Raw genomic sequence first — 21,693 nt, 5'->3', positions numbered from 1 at the left:
TTCTGACTAAAAATAGCTAACTACTGCAGCTACATAAGCTAACCTAACAGAATTTCTAACAGCAATTTAGAGACAAATCCATAAATGTTTTTTTGCTACATTTTTAGTAAAAATATACATTTTTACTAAAGCTAACCAAGCATCTATATAAGATAACTTTTCTGCACAAACCACAAATTTCTAAGAGGATTAGGTCATATTTATAAACATTTATACTTTTAACTAAAGCTGGACAACCTGCTACATGGCATAGCCTGACAGGATTTCTAAGAGCAGGTTAAAATCCATTCATTTTCAGCATTTTATTAAAGCTAGCCATACATGTACTTGAGCTAACCTCCACAGGATTTCTGAGAGGATTATTAGGTCATAATCGTCAAAATTAGGTTTATAATCTTCACTGATAATGCTAGCTATATGGGTGACTTAAAGTAATCGTTCTGCGAGTGGGGCTACGGGCCAGGCAAACATTCCAGTGTTATATCTGGATATAATTAAAGTATGCAAGAGTGAGACAACATGAAATTAAAGAGTGTTTGGTGCCCAGAGCAATATTCTTTTTGGGTACCAGGGTTGCAATCAGAGCAAAGTACGTTATTCAGTACATACTTTATGTGTCTAATTTGATATCATCATCTTTTTCTTTTCTTTTCTTTTTCTTTAATATGTATAAATGCAGAAAGCATTAGCACTTCCAGTGCTCGATCCTATTTTAAGATTTGAAAGTACCTCTGTGCCAGCCTACGGTATGTAAATATTGCCCTTGTGTTCTTAAGAGATGTTGGGGCCACTGCAGCAAAGATCTCGACTTTTCTCGCCTTTTCTTCCCTCCTAGCCGATCAGAAATGCGCTTCACAGCGCCCACCAACAGAAGATCAAAGACCAAGGAATAAATTATTCCTCACACATCAGCACAGTCACCACATTTATAACGCTTGGATCAGATTCTGAAAATGGATTACGAAACCAGGGGTGTCTAATGCATATTTAAGGAAAACTTTAATATTGAATTTACAATAATTAGCGAGTGGGGTTTTTTTTCCCTGGCATTTGTTAATTAGAAGCTCGAAATATAAATGAACTTTGAATTTTAATGCTGCCATGCTGAATAAGTTAGAAGGCTTCAGACAAATGCGTTTCAACTCATTGATTATTCACTCTACGGTGTTACAGTGGTAACGAAGAGTTAAGGAGGAACTGCAGGAAGCAGGTAATTAAACCTGACTGATTGCAATAATGAGCAAGTGAGAGAGCGAGAGAGAGAGAGAAAGAGAGAAAAAGAGCAATTCCCAAATTCACATAGATCCAAAATCCAAAAGAAAAGCTGCAATTCAACAACCGTTTTTTCAACTAAGCTCCCAACTCAAGCCATGTCTCATTTAATTCATTTCAGCAGAGCAGTCAATCAAAAGGTCTTTAGGCTATGGCTTCTCAATTCAGGTGGTACGTCTGCTTATTAAAACATTCTGTTATGCCATTTCAGCCCTTTTGTCCTCTCGACGGAGAGATGGCACTAGGCATCTACGGTGCTACAATTTATGACCATGAGATGGCTTGACGACTTCTGCACTAGTAACCATAAATGAAAGCTAAGAGGGTAACTGCCCACAAGGTCATCCATTTTTAACAACAACTGTCTTTTTGGTCAATAATATCCATGCTATAATTTCACTATTAAGTCATTACGAATAGGCAGTCAGCTTTTTATTTTTTTGCACATATAAAAATGTCAACAGAATCGGTAAGAACTTGCCACTGCCAAAATTTACCAAATACTGTTAAATGCTTCACACTTGGCTATAGTGGAAACGATGCTACAATGCCACCCCGATGTTACGATCCGCCATGCCACCACGTCTTTAATCTAAAACCAAACAACAGCTGATGAAACCAGAACGATAGAAACATACATAGTGAATGTGGACATTTGGATAGAAACATACATAGTGAATCGTGATTAACCTCTTCCTTTACTCCGAGATGGTTTAATTCCTGCTCTTAAACATTAGTATCCAAGAGTCATAAATTCAGTGCACGTAACCTCATCATCTCATTATGGTGATGCGAAAACAGTTGCTACGCTTGATAGACGCTTGTTGGGAGATTCTAACAGGATGCTCACCCACTCACATACCACAAATAGTCCACTGAAAACGTTATAAAAAGCCTTAAGGCCCACTTTCTGCAGATTTTCATCCATCCGGCCTCACACCACACCACTTTGAATGAGTAATCCTCAAAAAGGTGAGCAGAGGAAAAAAAAGGACAGAGGAAGCAGGAAAGTGTCCACGCAGGCGAAGGATAATGTGAATTTCTCAAGAGACAACGTGAGAACGATTGTCATTAGCACTGTGTCTGACCAGCACACAAGAAAAAGCTCCGGAAAGGTGTCTGAGCTTAAATTGCCACTTTCTCCAAAGATCTAGGCTACAATCATGAATGTTTAAAAAAAAAAAAAAATAGAACCACAATAAAATGACATTCATGCAGAAAATACTAGTTGCATATAGTTTTAGGAGTAGTCAAGTTGTTGAAAAATAGACAACCTGAAGCGACCTTTTAAATCATTCTGATTTAGCCTGTAGAGATTTGTAGAACTGTAGAGACTGGAAATGACGGGTTTTAAAATGAAAATGTGACTTTTGTGTCATTTGTAATCAGTAAAGCAATTTGATATTGCTTTTAGATATACAGGCTTGACATGGAGCATATTATTGTAATGAAGCAAACAACATCTCTGTATAAGTAGCGTATATTAGTAGTGTCTGCTACTGATGCATATCACAATGGCAGGTTTATTCTAAATTAATAAGCTTACTATTTATTATTTCGTTGTATTTGTATCGAGTCAAACCATTCATTATTATTTGCTCTATGATCCGATATTTCATTTCAGAGGTAACATCTCTGGCACAACCGGGATCCCATGCGGTTCGGTATCATGCTGCAGAGATCCAAATCCCATCCAAATGATAAAATCCGATTCTGAAATGTAAAGATCACCACCTTTATTTACATCTATAGATAAAAACGTAAAAACCCAATGAATAATGTTCATCACAAACAAGCAAACAAAAGAATAATCACAACCAATATTGCAAATTCATCTGAAATATTTCTCTCCAAGAAAAAAAAAAATATCATAAACAAGTGAGATTCCCCCCAACAGATTTGAATGATAATATGCCTCTTGAACCCCTGGGGTGTGAGCTATAATGTCCGAATAAATAGTACTGAGATTACATTAGGTTACTGATTACTAGCTATTACACACATGATCTCAAGAATATTCTCATATAGCTTTAAAACAGACCACTGCATGGTGGTTTATCCCGAGCGCTTGTAAACCCAAATTGTATGCACGAAAAGCCAGCGAGGGCAGAAGTTAATGGAGTCTGAAATGAAGTGAAATTGGAACAAAAGGCCCCGCGTTCATGAGTGAAGCTCCCCGGTGGATTATAACGCGAACAATGAGCGCGCGCGCGGCTTCAGCTGCTGGGTGGCAGAAGCACCGGATGCGACTGACAACAGCGCGAGCATCCCGTAGAGCACAAACCAATCTATAAAGCACACTGGTGCACATTCAAAATCCTGAAACAAAGCTTCTCCATCACCAAATGCATTAAATCGTGGAAAGCATAAGGCTCGCGCATGATGCTTGCTTCCAATAAACCTAGTCTTTGTGTAAAGTGCATAGTGTCAATGTGAACACATTTAATAAATGCTTGAAATTAGGGTGGGGTGCATGAAGTAAAAAATACAAATAAAAATGCAAAACACACAACCACAACCTGGTGTCAAAATAAGCTAAATATTGCATGCATTTATTGTTGTTATTATTTTTAAATTTCACGAAAGGCCGTCTACCTTTTGTTGTCGCTCCGTTTGCAGCGTTGGGACCAATTCATGTGCGCTCGCGCTTCATGTCCCTCAGCGTGAGCGGCTCTGGATCGTAATTCCGCGTATCCGGAGCCCGAGACAGAGACTGAGACAGTGACTCAAAGCTTCTGGAGTTGCAGGTTAAACCTCTCTTCGACACCGTTATCTCCGCGCCCCCATTTTCCTGCACAGGCGTTCGTCAGCTGCACGCTCGAGAGTTGAATAGGAGGTGGCTGATGTCATCGATACTCCAAGGTAAAAAGCTGTCTCTCCTCCTTGATACCCTCCCTTACCTCCAAGCTCCGCCCCCTGTCTCTACAGTCACGTGACGGAAGGCGCTCAGCATCCTCAGGAGAAGCTTGGGCAGACTGAGGAACAGTTAACGTGTTCACATTCGGTTTTTCTCCAACCCGAAAACAAGGCTCAGGGAGTTAGACATAGACTAAGACTGAACGGAAAACCTTTGTTAAACTATCTAGTGTAGTGTTTTTCCTTGTGTGAACCCATTTTCATCCCAAATGTTTCCCAGCTATGGGTGTATGTGGATTTTACTCCATAGAAAGCCCTGGGGAACAAACTGTACCTTTTCCAAAAAAAAGCTGTGGAAAGGTCAGTGAAAATATACTGAATTAAAAATGCTAACTACACTCTCAGAAAAATCACTGGGGTGGTACACTTTATTGTGTATCTTTTACCTGGAAATGTGCATGTATTGGACCATCCTCTAAAAGCTAATTCAAGGTAGGTCAAGGTAGGTCCTTAAGGTCTAATTATTTAAAAAGTATACTGTATTCATGTTTCATGTAAAAGATGCATACTGTTCATTACATATGAAGTGAAATATTTCAAGCCCTTTTTTGTTTTAATCTTGATACGGTGTACAGCTCATGGAAATCAAAAATCCAGTTTCTCAAAATATTAGAGTAAAGAATTTTTAATACAGAAATGTCGACCTGAGAAGAGCTCTAATCAGCTAATTAACTCAAAACACCTGCAAAGGTTTCCTGAGCCTTTAATCTTTCAGTCTGGGTCAGTACACACAACTACAATCACGGGGAAGATGAAAGTAAATTTTGCATTTCATTTGGAAATCAAGGTCCCAGAGTCTGGAGGAAGAGTGGAGAGGAACAGAATCCAAGCTGTTTGAAGTCCAGCGTGAAGTTTCCACAGTCAGTGATGATTTTGGGTGCCATGTCATCTGCTGGTGTTGGTCCACTGTGTTTTCTCAAGTCGAGAGTCAATGCAGCGTCTACCAGGAGAATATTAGAGCACTTCATGCTTCCATCCGCTGACGAGCTTTACCTGTCCACAGTGCCAAAACTACTAGTAACTGGTTTGCTGACCATGGTGTTACTGTGCTTGATTGGCCAGCCAACTCGCCTGACCTGAACTCTATAGAGAATCTATGACAGACACCAGACCAAACAATACAGACGAGCTGAAAGCAACCTGGACTTCCAGAACACCTCAGCAGTGCCACAGGCTGATCGCCTCCATGCCACGCCGCACTGATGCAGTAATTCGTGCAAAAGGATTAAACTCGATCAAAGTACTCAGTGCATAAATTAGTATACTTTGCAGAAGCTTGACATTTCTGAATTATAAATTCTTTATTCTATTTTGAGATGCTGGATTTTTGATTTCCTTGAGCTGTTAGCAGTAATCATCAAGATTAAAATTTTAAAAATGCTTGAAATATTTAATTTTATGTGTAATCAATCTAGAATATATGAAAGTTCAACTTTTTGAATTAAATTATGAGAAAAACATTTACTTTTCCACGATATTAAAATTTTTTGATATGCACCTATACATACATACATACATACATACATACATACACAGATCAGTCATAACATTAAAACCACTGAGAGGAGACGTGAATAACATTGATGATCTCGTTACAATGGCACCTGTCAAGGGGTGGGATATATTAGGCAGCATGTGAACAGTCTGTTCTTGAAGTTGGTGTGCTGGAGCAGGAAAAACGGTGTGAGCTTTCACATATCCGGTTTTCTATATAACGCCCAGGTGGATTTTTCTGATTAAAATGTGATGCATTTGCAAAACCATAATCTGATCATGCTGACTCTGACATATGTGAAGTTTTCATGTTAGTTTTCAAAACTCAGCAGTACACTCATGTACTCTATTCTCTGAGGCTTCTGAGGCCTCGTTGAGGTTTCCACATTTGAATGCTGTGCAGGTGAAGTCCAAGGATCTCTTCACTGCTGCAGATTCTTCTCTTGTCTTGTCCTGCTTTCCAGTGTCTTCTGTGCTCCTTCTTTTTGGGGTGTCTTGGGGTGAGCGTGAATGCTGCTACTTGTGGTTTTTCTATGAAGTCATGCAGAATAAGATTTTGGATAGGCTGGGTGTGATATGGCATATGTCGCCTTTTTACAACGGTAACACAAACGTTAATGCTATGATAGAAAGATGTCAGAATAGACAGTGAATTGCAGTGCACTGGTATGGGGCTGCATAGCCGCAGACCAGTCAGAGTGCCCATGCTGACCCCTGTCCACCATCTAAAGCACATACAATGGACACAGTCTTCTCAACTTACTAGACTTAAAGGATCTACTGCTAACATATTGGTCCCAGATAACGGCACACCTTCAGAGGTCTTGTGGAATCCATGCCTTGACGGTTCAGAGCTGGTTTGGTGGCACTAGGGGGACCGACACAATATTAGGCAGGTACAGTTTTCTACCCATTGTTCTGTGTCTAGATTCATAGTTGTACCAGTTGATCACTTAGAACCACTGATTTATATTTTGTTTATGTACTAGTATAGTGAAGCTATTAAAAAGAATTCATCTTGCATAATTTTCTTACATTTGAAGTAAGAAAAATGAAAGAGCTTAATTAAGAGTAATATAAATGTGGCAGTACAAACATACTGAAATATTAATAACAAACCCTTGAAAGATTGACAAAATATGGTAACTTTGCTTCCTTTTATGTAGAGCTCTTATTTATCAAGCGCGTACATTAAGCAAATGACTTTGGTCATATGACCAGTTACCTTCGGTAACCACTTTATTTGGGTCAGGGCCGAAGTGGATCCAGGGTCTATCTTGGGAACACTGGCCACAAGACAGGGATGCACCATAAATGAGATCCATTGCAGGGCATCTACCACACACACACACACACACATACACACACACACTTATTCACCTTGTGATAGCAAGCAAACTTTAGATTCTCCATTCCACGTACTGATATGATTTTGGGTGGAAGTACACACAGAGCTCAAGACTGAACCCTGGAGCTATGTTGTGGCAACACTAAGCCCTGTGCCTTGAGCTGCCCCCAGTTACAACAGCCATATAAAAAAATCAACTTATAATTTAAATTTCACAGTTGGAATAAATGAGTTAATGCACCTAATGTAGAATAATGTGAACTGCATGATATCATCCCAGTGGGCTCACTGCAAATGAGTGACAGCAAATGAGTGATCGCTTTCTTATCACATACTGCCATTGAATGATGACTAGAACACACACCTATAACTCAGCCTTGGAGGACCTATATCTCCAGCATGATTGAGATATATATTACAGTTGAGAAACCGTTGCCCACAATGTACTTTGCTTTGCCATTAATGACCATTATATGCCTAAAATCAAACATATTTGGTCTTAAACTATCAATTCTCTGTGGTTAAAAGTGCTATTCATTTTATAGGCAGTAGTAAGTAATAGGCAAGACTTTTTGAGATAAACATATTACTTTAAATTAACAAGTTAATCACGTATGACGCATTTGCATGATGCTTACTTATTATGTAATAGTCTGGTACATATAAAAACCTAATATGTCTTGGTCGAGTGTCGAAATGCTTTAAAGATAAATTGAAAATTCGTGCGATATTAGATATTTGCCTAAACAACTACCATAAACATTCTTGAGTTTCTGATTGAGAACTAATATACTGCAAGCTTAGTCCTTTATAAGTTCTCATTTCTTTCTACAGCTATCATGCACCTTGTTTTCATCAACTGATAGAAATGTAGTCTTGCAGCACCCGCATTACTGTCCGCAATTTTAAAAGTGTTTGATTGTATTCAGCTTTACTTCACTAGACGTATATTTGACAAACTTTCTGTCAAATACGAATATATAACTTGGGCACGGTAGCTTAGTGACACTTCCGAGTAAAGACATGCGTCGGGGTCTGATTGGTGTCTCTAAATTGTCCATGTGAATGGGTGCGTATGTGTGTGCGATTGTGCCCTGCAATGAGTTGGCACCCCGTCCAGGGTCTCCCCCTTGGGCCTTGGACCCCAAGTTCCCTGGGATAGTCTCCAGGCCCCCTGCAACCCTATGTAGGATAAGTGGTACAGAAAATGGATGGATGGATAGAATATATAACCGCAATATAAGATAGAGGTGAACGCAGTGGTGCTGACTCCTGAGGATCTATGTCACCATCTATTTTAGTTAGCCTTCTAATCCAACATAAGTCTCTAATATTTAGATGCTACTGAAGACCATATAATTACATTGCTCAGATGAGTCAGTCTGGAGCTGGAACTAAACCACACAGGGCATCAGGTCTGCAAAGAACAGGGTTGGGCAAGACATTTCTATACATACAGATACACACTAAAGTTGATGTGTTTCACATTAAATGAAGCTATGTTCAGTTTTGAAATCGTGCCATTGGTATGATGTTTTAATTCTTCTTCTTCTTCTGTTTTAAAGATATTTCGATTCTTTAGTTTAGACCAAGTTCAAATTTAAGACCACAGTTCCAGTGAGCACTGAGCTGTGTATATTTGACTTTTATAGAAGCTGCACTTGATACAAAATCGCACATCCTTAGTGGAGTGAAGAACAAAGCTATTTGGGAACATGTGAACAGTATTCTCAAGTTAACTTTGAGGATCTAATTGTCACAGTAGCACAAGCTTTCCTCATCACTACGTGAAGGTTATAAAACTTACCGTACTATTTAAAGAATGAAACAAGGTGGGCATGCTGTTATAGAAAGAAAAATCAATGATGGAGTGATGTGATGCCTGGAACATCACATTCAGAAAAGTTTTATTTAGCAATTTTTTATTTATCAAAGAACGTGTTCTTTTCTTTTTCAAAATCTGTATATAGTTTAATGTTGTGGAACACCCTCAAATCAAGTTAGTTCCTGTTATCATTTACATGTTATTCACTTCTCTCTCTCTCTCTTTCTCACACTCTCACTCTCTCTCAGCAACTTGTCATGTTACCATGAAACTGAAAAGTCCTCCATCCTCAAAACTTAAAGGAATAGCTTTACCTCTTATTGTTACAAAGAGCTGACACTGGAGACTTCCACAAATGTTAAATAAATGTCTCAAAAGAAACATTTTACAACAGTTACAACGATTGCATTCCTTTTTTTTTGTCTGTTTATGTGTAGTGTCAAACATACAAGTCCTTGTCTAAGTTGTTTAGGATATGATAACATTGATCTATTAATAATGATTATTATAAACGTGATTTTCTTGTTGGAGCTGCTGTTATAGAAAACTAATCAATACACTCGGACCAATCGGAATTGAGAATCCAGCACTGCGTTATAAAACATGTTAATGGTAAGCAGAGGAGATAATATTACTGAATTTAATGGTGGATACGAAAGAAAGAAAGAACGCAAACAGCCCCTGTGTTAAGTGCCCTACTTCAGACAAGACAAAATGGACACATGATTGATGTCAGATAACTCATGTTTCCCAGATACATTAGCAGAGCCAGAAGTCTATGGTCCATTTCATTCTCATGCGAGAATCAAACAAACACCAGGTTACAATTGATGCTGAGAAATAAAAGGTTTACGTGCTCGACTCAGAGCAGATGAGGGAATAAGGAACAGGAATTGAACATAAGTTAAAAATAGAAAGGGTGATTTTTCAGCTCATGGCTTCTTTTACAGGGAGATTATGGCAGAACAGGCTGTTTGTGTTGAAGACTGTCAGTTGTCAGAGCCGATCTCTGTCCTTTCAGATTGCATCACTTGATACACACTTGCTTTCTGAGAGGACAGAAGCCTGGCACTGTCAAAGTCAGACACAAAAAATCCATCCATTTTGTCTCTTTTCTAGTAAATGACCAAATCTCACTTGGCTTGAAGCCTGTGATAAAAATATCTATGGTCTACTGCCACCTCGTGGCTAGTAGAGTCTGTGTGGACTGCTCTTGACATTTCAGAAGCTTTACATACTGTATGTACAGTGCCCTCCACTAATATTGGCATCCTTGGTAAATATGAGCAAAGAAGGCTGTGAAAAATTGTCTTTATTGTTTATCCTTTTGATCCTTTGTTTTTAAAAAAAATCACAAAAATACTCTGCGCTCATGGATATCAAACAATTGCAAACAAATTGCAGATTTATCACAAAAAAATATTGGCACACTTTTAGTCAATACCTCCCTTTGCCAAGATAACCGCTCTGAGTCTTCTCCTATAATGCCTGATGAGGTTGGAGAATATATGGCAAAGGATCTGAGACCGTTCCTCCAGACACAATCTCTCCAGATCCTTCAAATTTTGAGGTCCATGCTGGTGGACTCTCCTCTTCAGTTCACCCCACAGGTTTTCTATGGGTTTCAGGTCAGGGGACTGGGATGGACATGGCAGGACCTTAATTTTGTGGTCAGTAAACCATTTTTGTGTTGATTTTGATGTATGTTTTGGATCATTGTCCTGCTGGAAGATCCAACCATTGCCCATTTTAAGCTTTCTGGCAGAGGCAGTCAGGTTTTCATTTAAAATCTGTTGATAATTGATAGAATCCATGATACCATGTATCCTAACAGACTATCCAGGTCTTCTGGCAGAAAAACAGCCCCAAAACATTAAAGAGCCACTACCATATTTAACCGTGGGCATGAGGTACTTTTCCATATGGCTACCTCTCTGTGTTCACCAAAACCACCTCTGGTGTTTATTCCCAGAGGTGGCATTAAATTTTGATTTCATCTGCCCATAGAACCCGATCTAGTTTTGAAGACTTTCTGACTCCAAGACGCAACTAACTTCTGCAATTCTCCAGCTGTGATCCATGGAGATTTTTTGCCCACTCAAACCATCCTCTTCACAGTGCATTGAGACAATACAGACACCCGTCCAATTCCAGGTTGATTCATAACATTTCCAGTTGACTAGAACTTCTTAATTATTGCCCTGATGGTAGAAATGGGCATTTTCAATGCTTGTGCTATTTTCTTATAGCCACTTCCTATTCTGTGAAGCGCAACAACCTTTTGCCGCACATCACAGCTATACTCCTTGGTCTTACCTTTTGTTATGATATCTGATCCCTCAGACGTCACTGTCTTTAAAACAGCCATGAGTCTGTAATGGATATCCTGACATGGGCTCAGGAATACTTTGGCAAACCTCTGTCTGTCAACACCATTCGCTGCTGCATACACAGATGCAAGTTAAGGCTTTACTATGCAAAGCAGAAGCCATACATCAACACTGTCCAGAAGCACCGCCAACTTCTCTGGGCTCGGTCTCATGTGAGATGGACAGTAGCACGGTGGAATCGTGTTTTGTGTCAGATGAGTCAACATTTCAAATAGCTTTTGGACAATACAGCCGTCATGTTCTCCGGGACAAAGAGGACCATCAAAGCTGTTATCAGCGTCAGGTCCGAAAGCCAGCGTCTGTCATGGTACAGGGGTGTGTCAGTGCCCATGGCATGGTTAACTTGCACATCTGTGAGGGAATCATTAATGCAGAAAGATATGTACACATTTTGGAGCAACATATGCTGCCATCTAGAGCAGGACAACGCCAAACCACATTCTGCCCGGATTACAAGCGCACGGTTGTGTAACCAGAGAGTGCGGGTGCTGGCATGGCCTGCCTGCAATCCTGACCTGTCTCTGATTCAGAATGTGTGGTGCATTATGAAGTGCAAAATCAGGCAACAAAGGCCCTGTACAGTTGCGCAGCTGAAGAAATGCATAATGGATGAATGGGGGAAAATTCCACTTGCTAAACTTGACCAACTGGTGTCTTCACTCAGCACCCAAACGCTTAATAAGTGTTATTAAAAGAAAAGGTCATGTCACACAGTGGTAAACATTTGACTGTCCCAACTTTTTGGGTGTTGCAGTTATTAGATTTGAAATGAACGTATATTTTCAAAAATAAATTTAATTCACAAAGTAAAACATCAAATAATGTGCTTTCAATATAGCATGGGATGAATTGAATTTTCAAATGACTTTTTTTTCCCTGCATTTTCCATACTCTCCCAACTTTTTCAGAATTGGGGTTGTATTTCAAATATATTTTTCTCATATGAATTCATAGGGGTGCCAATAATTGTTGCACATCAATATTTAACAAAGATTTCCTTTTTAGAAAAACCCATGTTTCCAATTGTTTGATATCCATGAGAGCAGAGTATTTTTGTGAATTTTTTGAACAAAAAATTAAACAATATAGACAATTTTTCACAGCCTTCTTTGCTCGTATTTACCAAGGGTGCCAATATTAGTGGAGGGCGCTGTACATGGAAGGTGACCAGTAGACACAATGCAGCTTTATATAATATAACGATGTAAATATAAATAATGAAAATGGAAAGGTTGATTTGGAGTTTGGTCTTCTACAAGGGGTGGAAAATTCGTGAGTAACTGAATATCATTACTATACTATAAATACATTTCCAATAAAATAATTACTTTTTACTACTTGCTTTGCAATTTAGACCTTAGGTCTTTTCTTCTCTCATTTACTCCAATCATTTCAGGTTAGTATCCAATTAAGTTCATCAATATAAAAAAAACAACATAAAAAAAAATATATCCATGATCTACCAAAGGAACTATCAAGGATCATGCCAATTCCGCATCAGCCGTGACCTTCTCGTGATCTACACAATGTATTTAGCACTACAGCTGTCTGTGTGTTTGAATGTGGAGAAGCCACTGGACTGTACTGTGGAACTTGAGGATGAGCGTGCCTGGCCCTACCCCAGTAAAATGTTTCAATTTGCTGGAGTAAGTAAAGACTCATATAAAATGAGGCATGTCCTTTACCTCCATAGAAAAGTATGAACTCCATCTAATTAAAAAAAAAATTGATTCCAGCCTCGATTCCAGTAGCATAGGCAGTAAGTGAAATTCTAGCTAATAGTAAACATTGCAAATTTACAGAGATTCAAACTGTGTAGTTGCTTTAAAACAAAAATCATCTGACAGTTTTAGATAAGTAACTTTTTAATGCTAGAATAATTCTTAAAGTAGCAATTATTACTTTCACTTGAGTATATTTTTGACTGGATATGTCCACATTTTATTGAGTAAAATTTTGACTATATTATCTATACATTCACTTAAGTATAATTTCTCAGTACTTTGTCCAGCCCTGGTCCGGTACAGCAGAGCAGCTAGAAAGGACAGGCAGATGTTCTTCAGATGTCTTCTATGTGTAAACATGAGAATATTTTATGCCTTTTTTTAAATGGAAGGCAATCATATCAAGCATAGAGGTCCATCTCAAAAAATTAGAATACCGTGGAAAAGTTCATTTTTCTCTGTAATTTAATTCAAAAAGTGGAATTTTCATATATTCTAGATTCATTACACAAAGTGAAATATTTCAATCTGTTTTTTTTTGTTGTTTGTTTTAATCTTGATGATTAAAACGGCGTACAGGTCATGGACATCAAAAATCCAGTTTCTCAAAATATTAGGGTAAAGATTTTATAATACAGAAATGTCGACCTGAGAAGAGCTGTAATCAGCTAATTAACTCAAAACACCTGCAAAGGTTTCCTGAGCCTTTAATCTTTCAGACTGGGTCAGTACACACAACTACAATCACGGGGAAGATGAAAGTAAATGTTGCCTTTCATTTGGAAATCAAGGTCCCAGAGTCTGGAGGAAGAGTGGAGAGGAACAGAATCCAAGCTGTTTGAAGTCCAGCGTGAAGTTTCCACAGTCAGTGATGATTTTGAGTGCCATGTCATCTGCTGGTGTTGGTCCACTGTGTTTTCTCAAGTCGAGAGTCAATGCAGCGTCTACCAGGAGAATATTAGAGCACTTCATGCTTCCATCCGCTGACGAGCTTTACCTGTCCACAGTGCCAAAACTACTAGTAACTGGTTTGCTGACTATGGTGTTAGTGTGCTTGATTGGCCAGCCAACTCGCCTGACCTGAACCCCATAGAGAATCTATGACAGACACCAGACCAAACAATACAGACGAGCTGAAGGCCATGATCAAAGCAACCTGGGCTTCCAGAACACCTCAGCAGTGCCACAGGCTGATCGCCTCCATGCCACACCGCATTGATGCAGTAATTCGTGCAAAAGGATTAAAGCCCCGATCGAAGTACTCAGTGCATAAATTAGTATACTTTTCAGAAGCTCGACATCTCTGTATTATAAATTCTTTATTATTTGAGATACTGGATTTTTGATTTCCATGAGCTGTTAGCAGTAATCATCAAGATTAAAGCAAAAAAACGGCTTGAAATATTTCACTTTATGTGTAACGAATGTATCATGTATAATATTTGATAGTTCCAGTTTTTTAATTAAATTATAGAAAAATTTTACTTTTCCACGATGTTCAAATTTTTTGAGATGCACCTGTATATGACAATTAAGATATCAATCCTAATTCATTCAATAATTTAACTTCAGTAACCTCTTTATTCTTGTGGATCTGGAGCTTATCCCAGTAACGCTGGGTATAAGGTGGGAATACACCCTGGATGGGACACCAGTTCATCGCATGGCACCACGCACACCCACATTCAGACACAGAGGCAATTTACTGTATCCAAGCCAATACGGGAATGTTTTGGGAGGTGGAAGGAAACAAGAGAACCCAGAGGAAACCCATGTGAGAACTCCACAAAGACAGTAACCTGTGCTCAGGATCGAACCAGGTACTCTGGAGCTCTGAGATCTTAATTCAGTTCAACCAAATAAATTTTACCTTCAAACCTCACACGTTTTACTGGGAACGATCCCATCATCTGTTATCATCTTACTGCTTATTAAAAATGAAAATCAATTTCTCCATCATTTTATTCAGATGATAGATATTTAGACATAGATGTAGATTTGGGAAAAGACACTAAAGAACATTTTAAGCTATCAAGGTCACAAAAAACAGTGGCTTCCAGAAGTCTTAAATAGAGGTTTAGAACCAAGTAAATAAGTAGGGGAGAAGGTGTTAGTCAGGGACATGATCGGGCCTTTACAGCTGCGTGGACAGTCAGAAGATCCTCATTAGAAAAGGTTCAAATGCATTTCTAGTACACACCATGAGAAGTAACATTCTGATGAAACCACGATTGAACTCTTTCCTCAATACCAAGCAGTACCATCTAGAGGAAACCATCTAGTTAATCGCCAAGACAATATACATAAGTACAGTCATGTGAAAAAATAAGTACACCCCATCGAAATTGTTGGCTTTTTTGACATATTTGGACAAGTAAACATCTGATCCTCTTTGAAACAGTGCCTATTAATAAAGTTGAACAAAAACAACAAGAAAAAAGGCTTTTTTTAATCATTTATTCAACAGAAATATCAATAAATTTGTTGTTCTCTGGAAAAAAGTAAGCATGCCCATGGCCTCAGAAGCTAGTATTGCCCCCTTTAGCAAAAATAAGTTCTTGGAGGCGTTTTGCATAATTGTCCACCAGTCTCGGACATCGGCTTGCTGGAATTTTTGAACACGCTTCCATGCAATATTCTTTCAGTTGCAAGATGTTTGAGGGTTTTCTTGCATGTACTGCCCATTTCAAATCCCCCCACAACATTTCAATGGGATTCAAATCCGGGCTTTGACTAGGCCATTCCATAAACCTCAATTTCTTCTTTTAGAGCCATTCCTTGGTGGATTAGCTAGTGTGCTAAGGATCATTGTGCTGTTGAAAGACATTTCAGACAGATGGCCTCACATTATCTTCAAGCACTCTTTGACATGATGCAGAATTCATAGTTAAATCAATGAATGCAAGCTGTCCATTCCCTCAGGCAATGAAGCAACACCAAACCATAACAGGCGCTTCTCCTGAAAAGCTGTCTTTGGCCAGCACAAAGCATGTCTGCTGTTATTCTGGCCAAACAACTCTCTCTTTGATTCATCTGTCCAGAGCAGATTATTCCATAAGGCCTGGTCTTTGTCTATATGCTCATCGGCAATTGTAGACTTGTTTTAATGTTCTTTTTAGACAGCAAAGGCTTTTTCCTGGTGCACCTCCCATGCAGGTCAAATTTGTACAATCTCTTTCTGATTGTAGAAGCATGCACTTTGACACCAACAGTTCCCAGACTTATTAGCAGATCCTGTGATGAAATCTTGGGGTTCCTGGAGACTTCTTTTTGCATCAGACAATCTGCTCTTGGGCTGAACTTGCTGGGACGGCCAGTCCTGGACAAATTGGCAGTTGTTTGAAATCTGCACCACTTGTAGATAATTTTCTTTACAGTGGAATGATGTATTTCAAATAATTTGGAGATCTTTTTAAATCCCTTGCCAGACTCATAGGCATCCACTCTTTTTTTTCTGAAGGCCTTACAGAACTTTTTAGATCTTGGCATGATAACACCGCACACCTCAATAGCTAAGGGAACACCAGACACTAGATATGAGAGGGGTATAAATAATACAGGTTCCACCTGCACTCCCTAAGCAGGTTCTAATCACTGGAACCCAATCTTCAATATCTGGATTTGATGGTTTTTTGTTCAATTTAATTGTGAAAATGACTACAAAATGTCAATTTTCTGTCTTGTTTGATAGAGTGCATCGCATTTATTAATAGGCACTGTTTCAAAGCGGATCAAATGTTTGCTTGTCCAAATACATTAAAAAAAATTTCCGTGGTGTATATCTATTTTTTCCACATGGTTGTGTTTGTGTGCGCACCGTATACCCATCTAACCACTCTGACTGGATAAATTAGAGCATATTGGCTAATGTAATTTTATACAGTAAAAACTGAACTGAACATCCTTTCACCACATCTCGTTGTTTGACTTTATAATATACAGTTGTAGAAGAATAATGATTTATAATTCCATTGTCTGGGGTAACCCAGAAGAGGATGGGTTCTGGTTCGCTTCCTCTCAAGGTTTCTTCCTCATGTTGTCTCAGAGAGTTTTTCCTTGCCAATGATTTGCTCATTAGGCATCTAACTATAAATCTACCTCCAGATTTCTGTAACAATTTATATTTGGTAAAAGTGCTATACAAATCAAAATGAATTCATATTTGAAAAATTAAGCCAATTTATAGTTTTGAATGGATACTCTACAGTCAGATGATTAGGTGTTATGTGCATTAAAGTAAAGCCAGTCCCTTGAAGAGAAAGAGAGGCCAGACATTTGATCACTGACCCAACTGTATAGTGTTGCCTTACAGGAAAAGACAGCATTTGGGGGGGGGGGGGGTTATAGAACCCTAAAATAGCCAAGGAAACACCATCATTACCAAGGCAGACCACCTCCTGAACACACACACATTCCCTCTAGCCTTCACCACACACTATTTATACCTTAAGAGCTGATGTTGAAAGATCATCTTTCGACATCTAATGCAACAAACGTTACACAGGGAGGTGCTCACATTCACTCAGAGAGATGGGGTGAAGTCAAAAGAAAGATAAAGCTGATGTGGGTGTGAGTTGTGAGAAGTTGTTATAGGACAACATATAGAGGATACTGAGTACAGAAAACAGACGGAAATGAGAAGGGAAATAAAGAAAGAAAGAGATTTTATGATACACTAAAGTAAATTAACAGCAGAGATTCCTTACAAGCTGTGAAGTCCCTTGAAATGCACAGCGTTATTCAATGTGTTAACTTAATTTTAACTGAAACAGGAACTCAGGGTGGGACATATCAAGTGGCTCCTCCCACTTTTAAAACAGCCAATAGCATCTAGCTTACCTCACAGCCCTGACTAAGTCATACTTGTCAGTGGGTAGCAAGGATTTTTATAACTCTGGGAGCAAGACGCTTTAGCTTCTAGAGAGCATTTGATTGGACAGAAAATCTGATGAGAAGCTGAAGTGCAGAATGATGTCATCAAAACTGTTGATCCGTATTGGTGGTAAAGAGAGACCTTATATTTTGCATGCGTATATCTCCTAAATGCAAATTTTGTTATTGTTTTGGAGCACACCAGCTTATAGATAACCATAAGGCTAACATATTCACACTAAAAGCCACAAAACTTCCATTTTTATTTCTTTAATTCTTGCAGAAATGGTCTGTGAAACAATTTGAATGGAATCCGTATGTTAGGCAGATTTAATTATTAAAAAGTATTCATCCTTAAAAAAAATAAGTAGACAGCAAGATGAAGAGGAAAAAGAAAATAGGAAAAGAGAAAGAAAAAAAGAGAACAAAAGAGTGAAGGAGAAAGTGTGAGCCCCTCTGTGCGCACCTATGGTGTTTACAGCAGAGCTGTTCATTGGTCAGCTTTGAAGCACATTGTGACAGAGACATTCAACCGCTGTATTTGAATGAAGAAAATCTCAAATTATAAGTATGATTAAAACCAAAAATATATTCCTTAATCCTTGCAGAAAAGTAGTTTGAAACACAGTTTGAATGGAGTCTGTATGTTAGAGGGTTTGTGCTGAATGAATTATTCAGTCTGTACAGGATTACAGTTTTCCTGATTGTCGTGGCCAAAAGTGCATGATTTTGTTGTGGCTTTTTTCAAAATTTCCAATGCAACCTGCAGAGTTATTTTTATTTTTTTTTTTACACTTTTTTTGTGGAAAACTACTCAAAACTGCAATTACACAAAATTGTTTTACACATCTTCTCGCAGTGATATTTGTCTGTAAATGAGATATTTTAGCTGTACTCATGTTTGACACACGGGGATAAAAGAGGGCTTGGGCTGAATGTGCGTTGCGATGACGTCTTGGATCAAATCTGCAACAAAAAAAAAATTCTTATTGTGTAAAGTGCCTTGGGAAGCTGCTTTAAAAGTGCTATATAAAAAATTAAGTTTATTATTATAAAATCTGCGGTAATTTAGAACAATTGCAAGCTCCTCCGAATGTTGTGGAGTTTCCTTGATTTTGTGTTAATTTCTGTGATCGCAAAATCATCAAATACTGGAGGGACTGATTATTTAAAAAGTATTAAAACAAGAACAATGCTGCAATAACCTTGCAAACACTAACTACATAGATTGAGAAAAAAAAAGAGAGTGAAATACATCACAAAAGGCAGGTTTGATAAATGACCACAGTGATCTCGCGTTCAATTAAACTCAGCCTTGAAATTAAACGCAGAGAAAGAATGAGAAAATTACTTTCTGGTTCACTAACTAATGAGTTTAGTCAGGTGTACTGCAGCAATCAAAGACCTGAGGTTTAAAACTACAGCGTCTGCTTTAACCTCGCTGATCATACAGACCTATGACCACTTTCTCAGCAGAAAACCCACCAAATATGTTTTTACAGTGCCCCAGATTCCTGTCAGCATACAGAGATACACGTATTGCCTACGTGCATTCCCAACAGGCTCATTCATTAACACTAATAGCCTGCACTTAGTCCAAATGCATCCTTCATCCTAAATATGCTGCAAGCATTTCAGCCCAAGACCCTCTTCCACCTCTTTAAATCAAATATATTAAGGCCCTCTGGGAATCAAGGCACCATGCACAAATAAATCCAGCTGTCTACCCACATCACGCATCCTTAATTTCTAAAATAAACATCTGTCAGAAAGCCAGAAAAACTGGCAAAATCCTCCAAGCTGGAACACAATAACGATTTATGGAACTTAATTAACCGAGTAGCTTCCCACACCAGTGTCTCCCAGTTCATGCTCTCTTCTGATTGACATACAGCATTTTCTGTTTCTAATAACAATTACGCAACTGTGCACAAAGAACAATAAAGCACTTATCAACCTTAATTAACCAAAAGAAAAGCTACCCACTACCCACACCACTATTTTCACGCTCTAAAGTTCCACAGCCTTGCACCATTTCTTAGTTTCTCTGACATTAAAATAATAACCAGGCTTTCGTGAATGTAAATTAAACGCATTAGTTCATAAACTCAGTGTGCAGAGTAAAGGTATCTTGGACCTCAGGACTCAGAATGGAATAGGCAGGAACGAGGGAATACACTATGAATGAGGTACCAGTCCATGGCAGGGCACCACGTACACACACACCAGCAATTTAGAGTTTCTGGAGTTAGAAGAAAAACGGAGAACCCAGAAGGAAAACTCAGACAGAGAAAATATCCTGAGGCTGCGATGGTATTATGCTCCCCTAATGTATTTCCATCTAATAATAAACTTTATTTTATAAAGCGCCGCATCTGCATTTATATTTATTACTTGATTTACGTGATTTTCATTATACTCATTTGATTGTTTCCAGCATTTTGTCTATTGTTCGATACTTTATTTACTTCACTATTCATTTAATTACATTACCTCATCCTGTTCAAATATGTCCATAGTACTATGCTTGATCTCAAGCTATGTACATGAACTACACATGCACGATCAAACACGTTTTACCAACCTCATTTAAGTGAATCAGAACAATTGGCTCTCTAGGTCCCCAGAATGGCTCATTCCCAGTTTTTTCAAGACTTACATTTAAATCATTTGGCTGACACTTATCCAGTCACTTATAGCTGAGATAGACATAACTGAGCAATCGAGGGGTTAAAGGCCCAGGTGTGGCCAGCTGTTTATAGGCCTACACTACTTAATTTCGCATCTGTGACATTTTTATATACAGCCAAACCAATGCCCTACCAAATTTGTGATATACGTAAGCCCATATTAATTCAACTAAATTAAGTTTTTTCTTATTCAAGGCTCAGATTTAGATCCCTTTTGAGCAAGCCAGCTCAGAGGCCAGTAGTAGGTTATTTACTACTTTAACCAGTGCCGTCTCAGTACTGTTATGAGGCCTAGATCCGAACAGAAGAAAATTTATGATTATCAATCAGTGATTCCTATTCAAGTATGAGCTTCTAGGAACTTGGAGATAAAGGGTTTAATATTGACTTAGGATGAAGACCAGGTTTCTGCTACTGAAAATTTCCCCAGGCCTCCCTCGATGCTCGTCACTTTCAAGGTCCTGTTTAGCATATGATTTATACCATTTCCATCCTCATAAAACCTTTCCGTGACCCTCACGCCCTGTGGATGTGGGCGGGTTCCTCCAGGAAGACACCACTCCCACAGGGCGAGATATGTTTCATCTTAATTTCATGTAAAGTGGTCAGTCAGAAGGACTTCCTGAAGTGTAATCTAAACCATGTCACACCATAACAGAGCCACCAGTTCCCCCTACTTCGTCACACAAGCAGTAAGATATATACCAGACTGAATTCAGACACTTACCAGTGAGTGCTCGGGAAATACATCACTGTGACCTGCATAAACATACATAAACATTTGCATTGTTCACATAAACGATGCAGATGTCACCTACAAAATGAACATACTGGAAAATGTTGCAAATAATGTACTATATGGTAAATAGGGAACAAATGCGGACATACTGTGCCACATAACACCAAGCTGAAATTTAAACATGGAATCAATGCTTAAAAAACCTGACTGGTCTATTTCAGAATGGTTTTCTGATATGAGCTCAAAATAGTTTTGAAATGTACCACAGGAATGTAGGTTGTAATCTGCCAAACAGGAATCCTTCCAATGCATAACAACATACCAAAGCAGCAGTATACAAATGACTGTTATTGCATGTAAAAAATAAAAACTCCACATCCATTGTCTCTCCCTCTCTTTCACTCACACACAAAAACCCAGATG

The 21,693-nt window shown here is 38.6% G+C and overlaps 1 protein-coding gene across 4 annotated transcripts in view; it reads right to left on the bottom strand.

Annotated features, from left to right (window-relative positions):
- LOC108280702 (receptor-type tyrosine-protein phosphatase S) overlaps nucleotides 1–4,191 on the bottom strand; it is a 154,905-nt gene extending 150,714 nt beyond the window's left edge. For 3 of the 4 annotated variants that reach the window (XM_053688643.1, XM_053688645.1, XM_053688646.1), the window contains exon 1: nucleotides 3,868–4,190. The gene's annotated coding sequence lies outside the window, so the exon portion shown is untranslated. Of the gene's footprint in view, nucleotides 1–3,867 lie in introns of all 4 variants that reach the window. The other variant, XM_053688644.1, reaches the window with a different exon arrangement.
- Between the last annotated feature and the right edge of the window lie 17,502 nt (nucleotides 4,192–21,693).

Source organism: Ictalurus punctatus, chromosome 20 (assembly GCF_001660625.3).
Source record: "Ictalurus punctatus breed USDA103 chromosome 20, Coco_2.0, whole genome shotgun sequence".
NCBI lineage: Eukaryota > Metazoa > Chordata > Actinopteri > Siluriformes > Ictaluridae > Ictalurus > Ictalurus punctatus.
Note: the sequence above shows the minus strand (reverse complement) of the source record. Positions and strands in the feature narration are given on the sequence as shown.